Source organism: Diceros bicornis, chromosome 5, assembly GCF_020826845.1.
Source record: "Diceros bicornis minor isolate mBicDic1 chromosome 5, mDicBic1.mat.cur, whole genome shotgun sequence".
NCBI lineage: Eukaryota > Metazoa > Chordata > Mammalia > Perissodactyla > Rhinocerotidae > Diceros > Diceros bicornis.
The window spans coordinates 80014615-80024633 of record NC_080744.1 but is presented as its reverse complement, the minus strand read 5'-3'; positions in this window follow the sequence as shown (position 1 = coordinate 80024633).

Genomic DNA, 10019 nt, shown 5'->3' with positions numbered 1-10019 from the left:
TGCAAAGCAGCCCTAGAAGATGTCCTGGTACTAGCAGAGTATTGGATCAAATGTCACATGTGTGACACAAGAGCTACAGCTAAAAGTCATGTCTAGACCACTGGGGAAGAACAACAGAATCTCATTCCCATCAGGAATCTGCTCTCATTTAAAGGCTTTCTACCCCCACACGTCTCTTCACCTTCCCCGCCCTTTATAAACTTTTGCCGTTGTCACGTCCAAACAGCAAACAGGGTCTTGAGAAAACAACATGTACAGCATGTGCACAACATGAGTATCTGGTCACTACTAGGTTGATAAAATAAAATCCCACTTACAGCCCAGGGGAGGCGCGATGTGTGAGTATGTGAGCAATCACATGTGCATGTGTGTTGTGTGTGTGTGTGTGTGTGCGCGTGTGTGTGTGTGTGATGGGCAATCTCCCCTCATCCTGTATTAGAGAAGATGAATGATTTGTAGAAACAGACAAATGTGTTAATTGCAGGATGAACAGCTCTGGGCGCTGTGGGTCCGTCAGCCTCAGATTATACATCATAAAGGAGATCTTGGTAAAGAGTGAGTTCCCCACAGTGACATCTCATTAATTCAGCCTTGGCAGGAAACAAGGAAACCTAATTTTTCCAGATAACTTCAGTTACACCTGTAATCACTCAAAATTACAAATTAGCATTTTATCAGAAACATTTGTATCCTTAACCAAAGTATTCCAAACACAATTTACTTTGCCTTTGGTAACTCGGGGTCTGCCCTGTGGAAGAGCAGTCATTTTACGGGCTGTGAGGGGGATAACGTCAGCAGTAAGTGTGACCATTTGGCCCCTACAGAAAATGGCTCCAGGTCACTGTGTCTTTTGGCCTCGCATCTACAGTGTGGCTGGTGTGATTTACGAAGGCCCATGGGGATCGATTATAGCAAAATGACCAAAGTTAACATCATCATAATTAATTGAAATGCTCTGGTTGAGCTGACACATAATCGATTGCATTGTAATCTGCCTAGTTAGAGTCTGCAGAAGGGGGAGAGAGGGCTGGAGCCGGGGCTCAGGGAAGCAGGGACACACACACATCTTGCAGCCCCAGGGTGTTGGGAGTCAGGGCCCAGTGCACCCTGGATAGCGCAGGTCTGTGTCGTGGGGCTGATCTTCAAGCTCTGGCAGAGTTTACATACCACAGCCCTCAAGACCCTCCAGCCTCTTAGAGTTACTGGTTGGCTTTTACTCCACCGTGTTCCATGTAGGATTTGAGGTGACAACCACTCATCGCCTGTGCTTGGACCCCTTGCCCACCGGGCAGCCTCTTCCCACCACCTGCGGCCTGCCAGGGGAGGAGTGCCTGCAGCAGGTGGGAAACACCAGCACTGTGCACTGCTCTGCTTCTGTAAGTCTCCAGGAAGTGGCTAATTGACTTGATCCTCTGGGCCCTGGTTCCCCTCAATTAAACTGAAGCCCAGGAGCTGCAAAGCTGAGGCCCGAACCCTGGCTCACAGTGACTGTCATCCTAGCGGACACTGCAAGCTGTGAGAACAGTGACAAGTCACTGCTACCGATAACAGTAAAAACACAAAAGTTTGCAATTTTTTTAATTAAACAAAAGTTAAATTTTTTTTGTAAATTAGAGTGGATTATAAATATTTCGCTGGTTGTTTTACATAAATTGTCTCATTTAGTGTCCACATCAACCCAAGGAGGTAGCAATTAATAATACCCCCATTTTACAGGTGAATAAACTGAGGCCTTGGGCAGTTAAAGATCACACTGATGTATTTGAGAGCTATAGAGCCTAAGCTTTTCACCACTTTGCTGTCTGTCTCCTCATGAACCTATCGTCCCACCATGTCTGTCACATCACTTGCATTTTCGTTCAGGAGAGAGGGATAGAGTGACAGCTGGCCCACTGGACCTTCCCTGCAACCTGAATATCACAGACTAGCAAAGACTTTTAAATGTCTGGTTTCATTACTTACTTACAAAATGTTTTCATGATTATTACATTAAAAATCATCTGAAGAATTTCTTTTCATCTGTAGCCCAGACACCAGCCGTCCCCTCTTCCACCACACGCTGTGGCAGATCCTGCAGGGGCAGGTCAGCTAGGAGCGGCATGTGGCTGCTAGGAGCAAACCAGCGTCAACAAGAGAGCATTTTGTTTCTCTCTCATGGAAACGAGGGCAGAGCCGGGCTGGGAGCTCCGCTGTGTCCTCTGGGTGCTTCCATCTTCCTGTTCTGCCTTCCTCAGCATGTGGCTGGCTCATGAAGGTCATGGCATCCCTGTCAGAAGGAAGGAGGAAAGACGGAGCAGGCAGAAAGGACACACACTCCTTCTGAAGGAGTTGTTTGTCGGGGTCCAGGCCGAAACACAAAACACCCGGAAACCACCCGAGGTGTATGAAACAAAAGGAGATTGACACAGGGAGTTGGAAGGTGGAAAGAGGGAAAAGAGACAACACGGATGCCCAGGTAATGGTGACACCATAACTGCAGGAAGCAGCATTGATGCCTAGGGCTGGGGGACAAAAGAGAAGAGGTGATGTGGCCACAGCTAGTTGCTCAGAAAAGGGCTACGCTGTACCTCCAAGGGAGCAGCACGGCTGACGCCGGGGGGGGCCCAAAGACGCAGAGGCTGTGGCTGTCCTCCGCTGCAGAGAAATGCGGGTTCTCTGCAGGCATCTCTTAGTACATCCATGACTGAAAAGTCTGTGTAGTTCAGGGAAAATTACAGCAACCCAGTAAAGTCAGAACCACTGAGGGTTCAGACACTTCAATAGTGAGGTTTCTCCCTTGCTGCAGCAAGCTAAATTGCCATTTATTTGGCAATTGATGTGTTCCTGGTGGTCTTAGGTTGGTGGGCTTCAACAAGTGAAGGTTTCACCATGATTCAGCTGAGACCCTCAGTCCTGCAGACCAGGTCCCTGACTTGATGATCGCATGCACATCTGAGACCCCTTGAGTCACCATCTCTCTTTTTGAGGCCACCTGCCTGTGATGACAAGGTAATGTGAGTTTGAGCTCCAAGTATTTCACTAAGCCCTTCAGTGAATTGAGTGTTGGTTGTCTGTCAGAGGAAGTCTACAGGGAAAGGGCCGATGTAGGTCCAATGAGTCCCTCCTCAAGCCAGCGCCAAGGGCTACGTCTGCTCTCCTCTATAGATGTCCATCTGTCTGCTCACAGATGGACAACAGCTCACAGATGGACAACACTCAAGACATGGACAAACAGACAGAAAATAGGAGGGTCCTCGGCTCCCAGTTGATGACAGCTGGCTCTGGGTGAGATTCTGGAGACAGGAGATTGCAGACACGTCATTCTACCGACCACTCCAGCTCTTGGGGATCATTTCAGTCCAAATCTGAACCCCTCGTTGGCTAAACACCCACTTACTCCACATCTCCACATTACAAGTCTAACTCATGTAAATGGTGTTATTTCCCTAAGGACATTTCAAAGTGACGGTGGCTACTTTGGCAACTTTTGACTTAGGATGATTATTTTGATAGGCATCTGAAAACAAACAGAAAAAAGAATCCTGACTATCCAACGGTTCATATTTTTTACTTGACGTGAGAAGACCTCTAAATTCAATTCAAGTTCTAAAATTTTCTACCTAGAATATTTCCCAAATCCCAGTCTGAAAGGAAAAAGTTCAGTGATAAATTCAGATTTGTGCTCAGTGTGTACACTCCAGGCTTTTCCGTCATCCTCCAACCAGTCCATCTGTGGCAGAGCCAGGAGACGCAAAGCCTTGGATGAGAAAAGCTAATTGGCATGAGCTTAAAAGAGATACAGGGCTAATAAATCCTTAAAAACACAAACAAAGCAGAAAATCTTCTAACAGGGACACTTAATATTGCAAACAAAAGAATAACTGGAAATTAATTGTCCCATCCTAGCCATAAGGAAACAGGAACTAGAAAGTTCTGAGGTATTCTTAAGGGACTCCAAGGAAGACTGTAGCCAGCTCCCTCTTATCTTCTTTTTCCCCTCTTTTCCCTTTTTCTCCATCTCTTAAAAGCCTGGAGATTGATTGTAATCGATCATACTTTCTAAAAATGTCCACTGCAATATTTCTAGTTTCATAGGTTTTTCTTGAATCTCCTACTCTTCTAATAAGAGCTGGAGTTTATGTCCAGGCCCCTTGAACTTGAGTGGGCCTCTGTAATGATTCAATTAGCAGAATGTGGTAGAAGTGATGCTGCATGACTTCTGGAGTTAGGTTAGGACAGGCAATCGAGCTTCCATGTAGCCAATCACCACACTGTAAGGAAGCCCAGCCAAACCCATGCAGAAAGCCCATATGGAGGGGCCCATGTGAAGAGGAACCACCAGACATGTGTAGTTTGAGCCTCCAGGTGATTCTGGCCCCCATCTGTGTTCCAAGTGTGGCCCCAGGCATCATGGAACAGAGACAAACCATTCTGCTGTGCTTTGTCCAAATTTCTGATCCATAGCACATGTGAAAATAAGTGATTGTTGTATGCCACCAAGCTTTGAGGTGATTTGTTACACAACCATAGAAGTTGAAACATCAAGTAACCACAAAAATGTTCTGTCATTATGTCCATACTGCAGAACTAACAAGCCTAGACAAACAGACCTAACACAAAAGAAAAATAAATCAGATTATAAGTCTCTTAAAATCCATGGGAGATACTGTCTTAATTGGTTAGAGAGAGCTTATGTAAGTTTAAAAGAAGATAATTCAAGAACTTCCAAAAGAAAAAGAAAAAAATTAACCTTCTGATTATGTGTTGACTTTTAAATTTTTTCAAAGGGAAAAAGTTTCACTGTGATATTCATTAATGACCTTGGTTACCAGGTTACAACATAAGAAGAAAAGCAGATAATTCACAGCTTTTAGCTTTTAAATATGGCTGGGAAATTCTTTTAAAGTCATTTTATAAATACAGAGGTATATAATTGGAACAAAAAATTCATGCAATGTTTTTGATAGATTGTCTGCAGACAAATGAAAGTGAGTTAGTAATTTTGATTTAAAACATCTAATTTCTGCTTCCACGTAGGATGTAGAAAGCTGCAAAGAACAATGAGAAAAATCTGGACAGTCTACAAAAACTGTCATTTTTCTTGAGTCTATCAGAGATGTGAGGTTGCAAGGCAACCAAATAAGCTGAATTCCAAAGAGGGAGCAGAATCTCTGAGGAGAGATGTGCTCTCTTGGTGGAACACGGGAGAAACATGTGGCCACCAGGAGGTATAAAGACATCATCTAACATTTTAGCAAATCATTACAGGTCCAGTGTGGGCCAGGACGTAAGTGGGATGAGGAATCCAGACTTGGAGGAGTTTGCACTCACTCGCAAGATCTTTGAGTGCTCCCAAGAAAAATATTAGGAGCAAGGCAGGAGACCAGGGAGAGTGTCCCTCGGTGGCACAGGCATGTGGGTATACAGACCAGCTGCTGTTGAAGGACAGGCACAAAGCCCCACCACTTCCCCGGATCCATCCCTCCTATGAAGCAAAAGCCTAAGACACTGAGGGAGGGGAACCAAATCCTCCTACCCACAAGGTATGGGGGAAAATGCATTGCTTCTGAAGAAAGAGTAGAAGCAAAACTCATCTGCCTCTGGAGATGGGTAGGAAGCCTCTTGCCCCAAGGACACAGAGAAAGATCCACTGCTACTGTGAGAGGGGTAGAAGCAGAAACTTCCTACTTCTGGGGGAAAGGCAAGAAACCAGGATGGGCCCAGGATCTGATACCAATATCAAGCAGAGGTCTGCTACCAGTGGTGGGGAGGGGCATGAAATTCCTGTCCAAAACCAACCACCGACACAAGGCAGAACTGAGTTGTCATGGGAAGGAGCGGCAGGACTGCTGAGAAAGCCCATGCTGAGGGTTAGGATCTATCAAGGAATGTGGCTGTGTTAGCGCTGCTTAAATATCTATGATAGATAGGTAGTCACAGGTTAGCATAAGTTAGCATAAGGGAAGCCATCGTGTAGAAGGGAACCATGTTGGAGCTATAAATAACCCTGATGCACAAGACACCCCTTTGTTGAGTCTGCAATGCTTTAGTTTACACATAGCCTGCATAAGTCCACACCTGCTTGTGAGCAATATGCATGCTCTGCTACTTTCTCAGCCTAGCTTATACATAGACCTCCCTATTGTGATAAGACAGTAACTTTTTGTTCTTTAAGTTTTCCCAGGAACGTAATGACCTTCAGAAAGGAGGCCCTATGCTGGTATCCATTGCCAGTGACAAGAAAAAGGGATGATCCAGTGCCTCAAGGACTACAACACCAGATGGTCACATTCCGAACCGCCCCCAATCACGCGCCTTTTCAGCTCGTTTGCCCTATATAACTGCCTCAAAAGTTTGTAGTTTTAAGATGGTTCTTTATGGACACTAGTCCGCCATATTTCCCCTTGCTAGCAAGCTGTAACAATAAAAGACCCTTTCTCTCCTACCACCTTGCCTCTAGACTGTTGGCTTGTCTCTGTGGTGAGTAGAGGACCCCTATTTGGCGGTGACAGCTGGACCAGGACAACAGAGGAACCCCCCCACCACCATCAGCCTAGTGTTGAGGAACAAGTAATGGCACTCTATGCCTGAAGGAGAGGCAAGAGTATAGAAAGAGCCCCTCCTTTAGCAGGAACAGTTAAAGGTGAAGGAGTATCAGGAACGCTGAGAAAAACCATCTGGCACCCAGTCCCCACTGTAAGCACAAGGTAAAAGCATCCTATATTTAGAGGAACTGGAAGCCTTAGCTGCACTGAGGTTAGCAACAGCAACAACAAAACCCAAATCCAGTTGGACTCCTAACTCAATTGACCCAGCCTCGCATACTAAAATCCAGACAGAAGAGGCACGCTAATTTGCAGGTGTAAATATAATTTACCTCAGTCTATAGTGTTCTTCTACATACAATGCCTGGCATTCAATCAAAAAAATACAATTGTAAAAAAAAAAAAAAAGTAAGAGAAAACAACCTAGAGATAAAGCAACCAACAGAAATAGATTCAATGACCCAGAAGTTGGAACTATCACATAGGGATTTTAAAATAACTATAATTAATATGTTAATTATAGGCCAGAGGAAAAGAGGGCAATAAGCATGAACAGATGGGGAATGTCACCAGCGAGATGAAACTATAAGGAGGAGTAAAATAGAAATGCTAGAAATAAAATATATATCATAGATGAAGAATTCTTGTGACAGGCACAAAAGCAGAATGAATATAGCTTGGAAAATCAACAAACTTGAAGAAAGGTCAAAAGAAATGATGTGAACTGAAACACAAAGAGAAAAAAGCGGTGAAAGTAAATCAGAGCATTTGAGAGCTGTAAGACATCATTAGGTGGTCTAACACACATGTAACTGGAGTCACAGGAGAAGAGAGAGAATTGGAAACTAATATGAAGAGAAGAAATATTTGAAGGAGATAATAGTCAAGTATTTTCCAAAAATAATAGTAGACATTCAACTACAGATCCAAAAATTCAGAGCACTCCAAGCAGAATAAATACCAAAAAGAAAAAGAAAAAAACACCGACACATCACCAGAAAAATCTACACACACACCTATACACATCCTACTCAAACTGCCCAAGCTGAAGATGAAGAGAAAAGCTTGAAGACAGCCAGAAAAAAGAGGGAACATTATACACAGAGGAGCAAAGATACGAATTTCAGAACACTTCTGATCAGAAACTATACAAGCCAAAAGACAATGGGGTGGCATCTTTAAAGTGCTGAAAGGAAAAAAAAACCTGTCAACTCAGAATTCTACACTCAGTGAAAATATCTTCCAAAATTAAGGTATAATAAAGACATTTTCAAACAAACAAAAGTTGAGAAATTCATTGACAGCAGACCTGCATTACAAGGAATGTTAGAGAAAGCTCATCCAACAGGAGTGTTTGATGGTCACCCCAAGGAGGGTGAGATGGACCCCTTCCCATTGGAATAGTTGAGATGTTGAGACTGCTAACACCACACGCACCAAGAAGATATGGAAGGATTTATTACTCACGGGATTTTCTGGGGAGAGAAGGGAGGGCGCAAGCCAGCCCAAATGGCAAGAGTAAAGGAGGGTCAGTGACTTTGACTTTTATTGTGGCTAGTGGAGGGAGGGGGGTGCTGAGGAAAGGGTTCAGGCACTCAGGCTAGGGTTTGTGTGGTTTGAACTTCCTATTTGCACCACCAGAAGGAGTGTGCAGTTTTTCTTATCTCTTATTGGCTTTTGCCCCAGATGTGGGGCAAAAAGGGAAGAAGGAGGAGCGGGGCTTGAAAGCTGTAAATTATCCAACATCAAAAATGGAATCTTACTCTTTATTACATGGAGTAGGGTAGCAGATGTAAACTTGGATCTACACAGAGAAATGAAGAGCATCAGAAACAGCAAAAATGGAGGTAAATATAAAAGACTTTTTAATTTTTAATCACAATAAAAGATAATTCACAGCTTCTGGTTGCAGACAAAATGGAGCAACCACATTGCATCTTATTCCTCCCACTGTTTGCAACCAAAACTCTGTGCAAAATACATAAAGCAACCATCAGAAGACTCTGAGAGGTGGAGAAGAGAAGGTGGATTGGCCAGGGAACTTAGAACTTGAGGAACAACCAGGTGGTGAGTTGTGATTTTTTTCCCTTTTTTTGGCCTGCTGTATATCCTTGACTGAGCACTAGAGAGGCCCACAACCCAGAAATGCCAATAAGCACAGACCAAAAAGAAAGTTCCAAGAAAAGCTTGTTCTCTCTGGCCAAAAGCCTTGATAAAGGGCAGCACTGCAGGATGGAACCCACTCTACTCCAGAAGAATACCTCAAGAAAAAGCTACCCCAACCCTCCCCCACCACCTAACACTGCAGCTGCAAAGTCCGCAAGCAGAGCCCTGTCAACCTTCCCTGCCCTACACTGATGAGAAGGCACCCTTCCTCCTCCCAACCAGGAGTATAGCCATGGGGACTGTAGGCAGAGACCTGTTGACCATCCTTGCCCTGCACTAAGAAGAAGGAGATCCCCCTCCTTCACACTGGGACTTTGGGCAGACGTTGAGGTGAACCCTATCAATCATTCTGATCCTGCACTAACATGAGCAGAGGTGGCACACTTCCTCCTCCATATCTAGTACTGCAGAGACTATGGAGGGATCCCTGTCTACCATTCTTGCCCTGCACTAAGTAAATGTCAGCAAAGAGGTGGTGCTCCTCCCCCCACCCACTGATGCGTTAGCTGCAGAGACCATGACCATCCCCACCACGCATTTAGCAAACAGCAACAAAGAGGCAGCACTCCCTCCCTTCCCAATCAGGGAGTGGGGATGAGGATTACAGAGAGAGAAGAACTGGAGACAGGAGACTTTAAATCTGAAGTCCTGGGCAGACCCCTGTGTGAAGTCCTGGGCAGACCCCCAAGCAGCCCATGCATGACCGACCAGAATCAACACATCGAAAGATTGGAGAACTGAACTACAGTGTCAAATACTGCTCTTATGTCAGATTGGCCTCTGGGGAGCACATAAGACCTGCCTCTGGGCAGACCAGAATAGCACTGCAAACTAAAGTAGCATTTGAATCACAGCCCACAAAAAAGTTCTAGAACATGCACTCTGAACCTAAACAGTTTGACTGACTGCTGAAAGAAGATTTAAATAGAAACCAGAATTTCATAATATGACACTCAAAATGTCCTAGGCACACTCCACAATTACTCATCATACTAAGATCAGGAGAATCTCAACTTGAATGAGAAAAGAAAATCAGCAGATATCAACACCAAGATGATACAGATGCTATAATCATCTGACAAAGATTTTAAAGGAGCTATCATAAAAACATTCCAAAAAGTAAATATTAACACTCTGGAAAAAAGAGAAAAAATAGAAACTTTAAGCAAAGAAAAAGAAGACTTAAGAAGAACCCAATAAAAAATTGAGAACTGAAGGGCCAGCCCCGCGGCCTAGTGGTTAAGTTCAGCGCTCTCCCCTTTGGTGGCCCGGATTTGGTTCCTGAGTGCGGACCTACACCACTCATCGGCAGCCATGCCACGGCAGTGA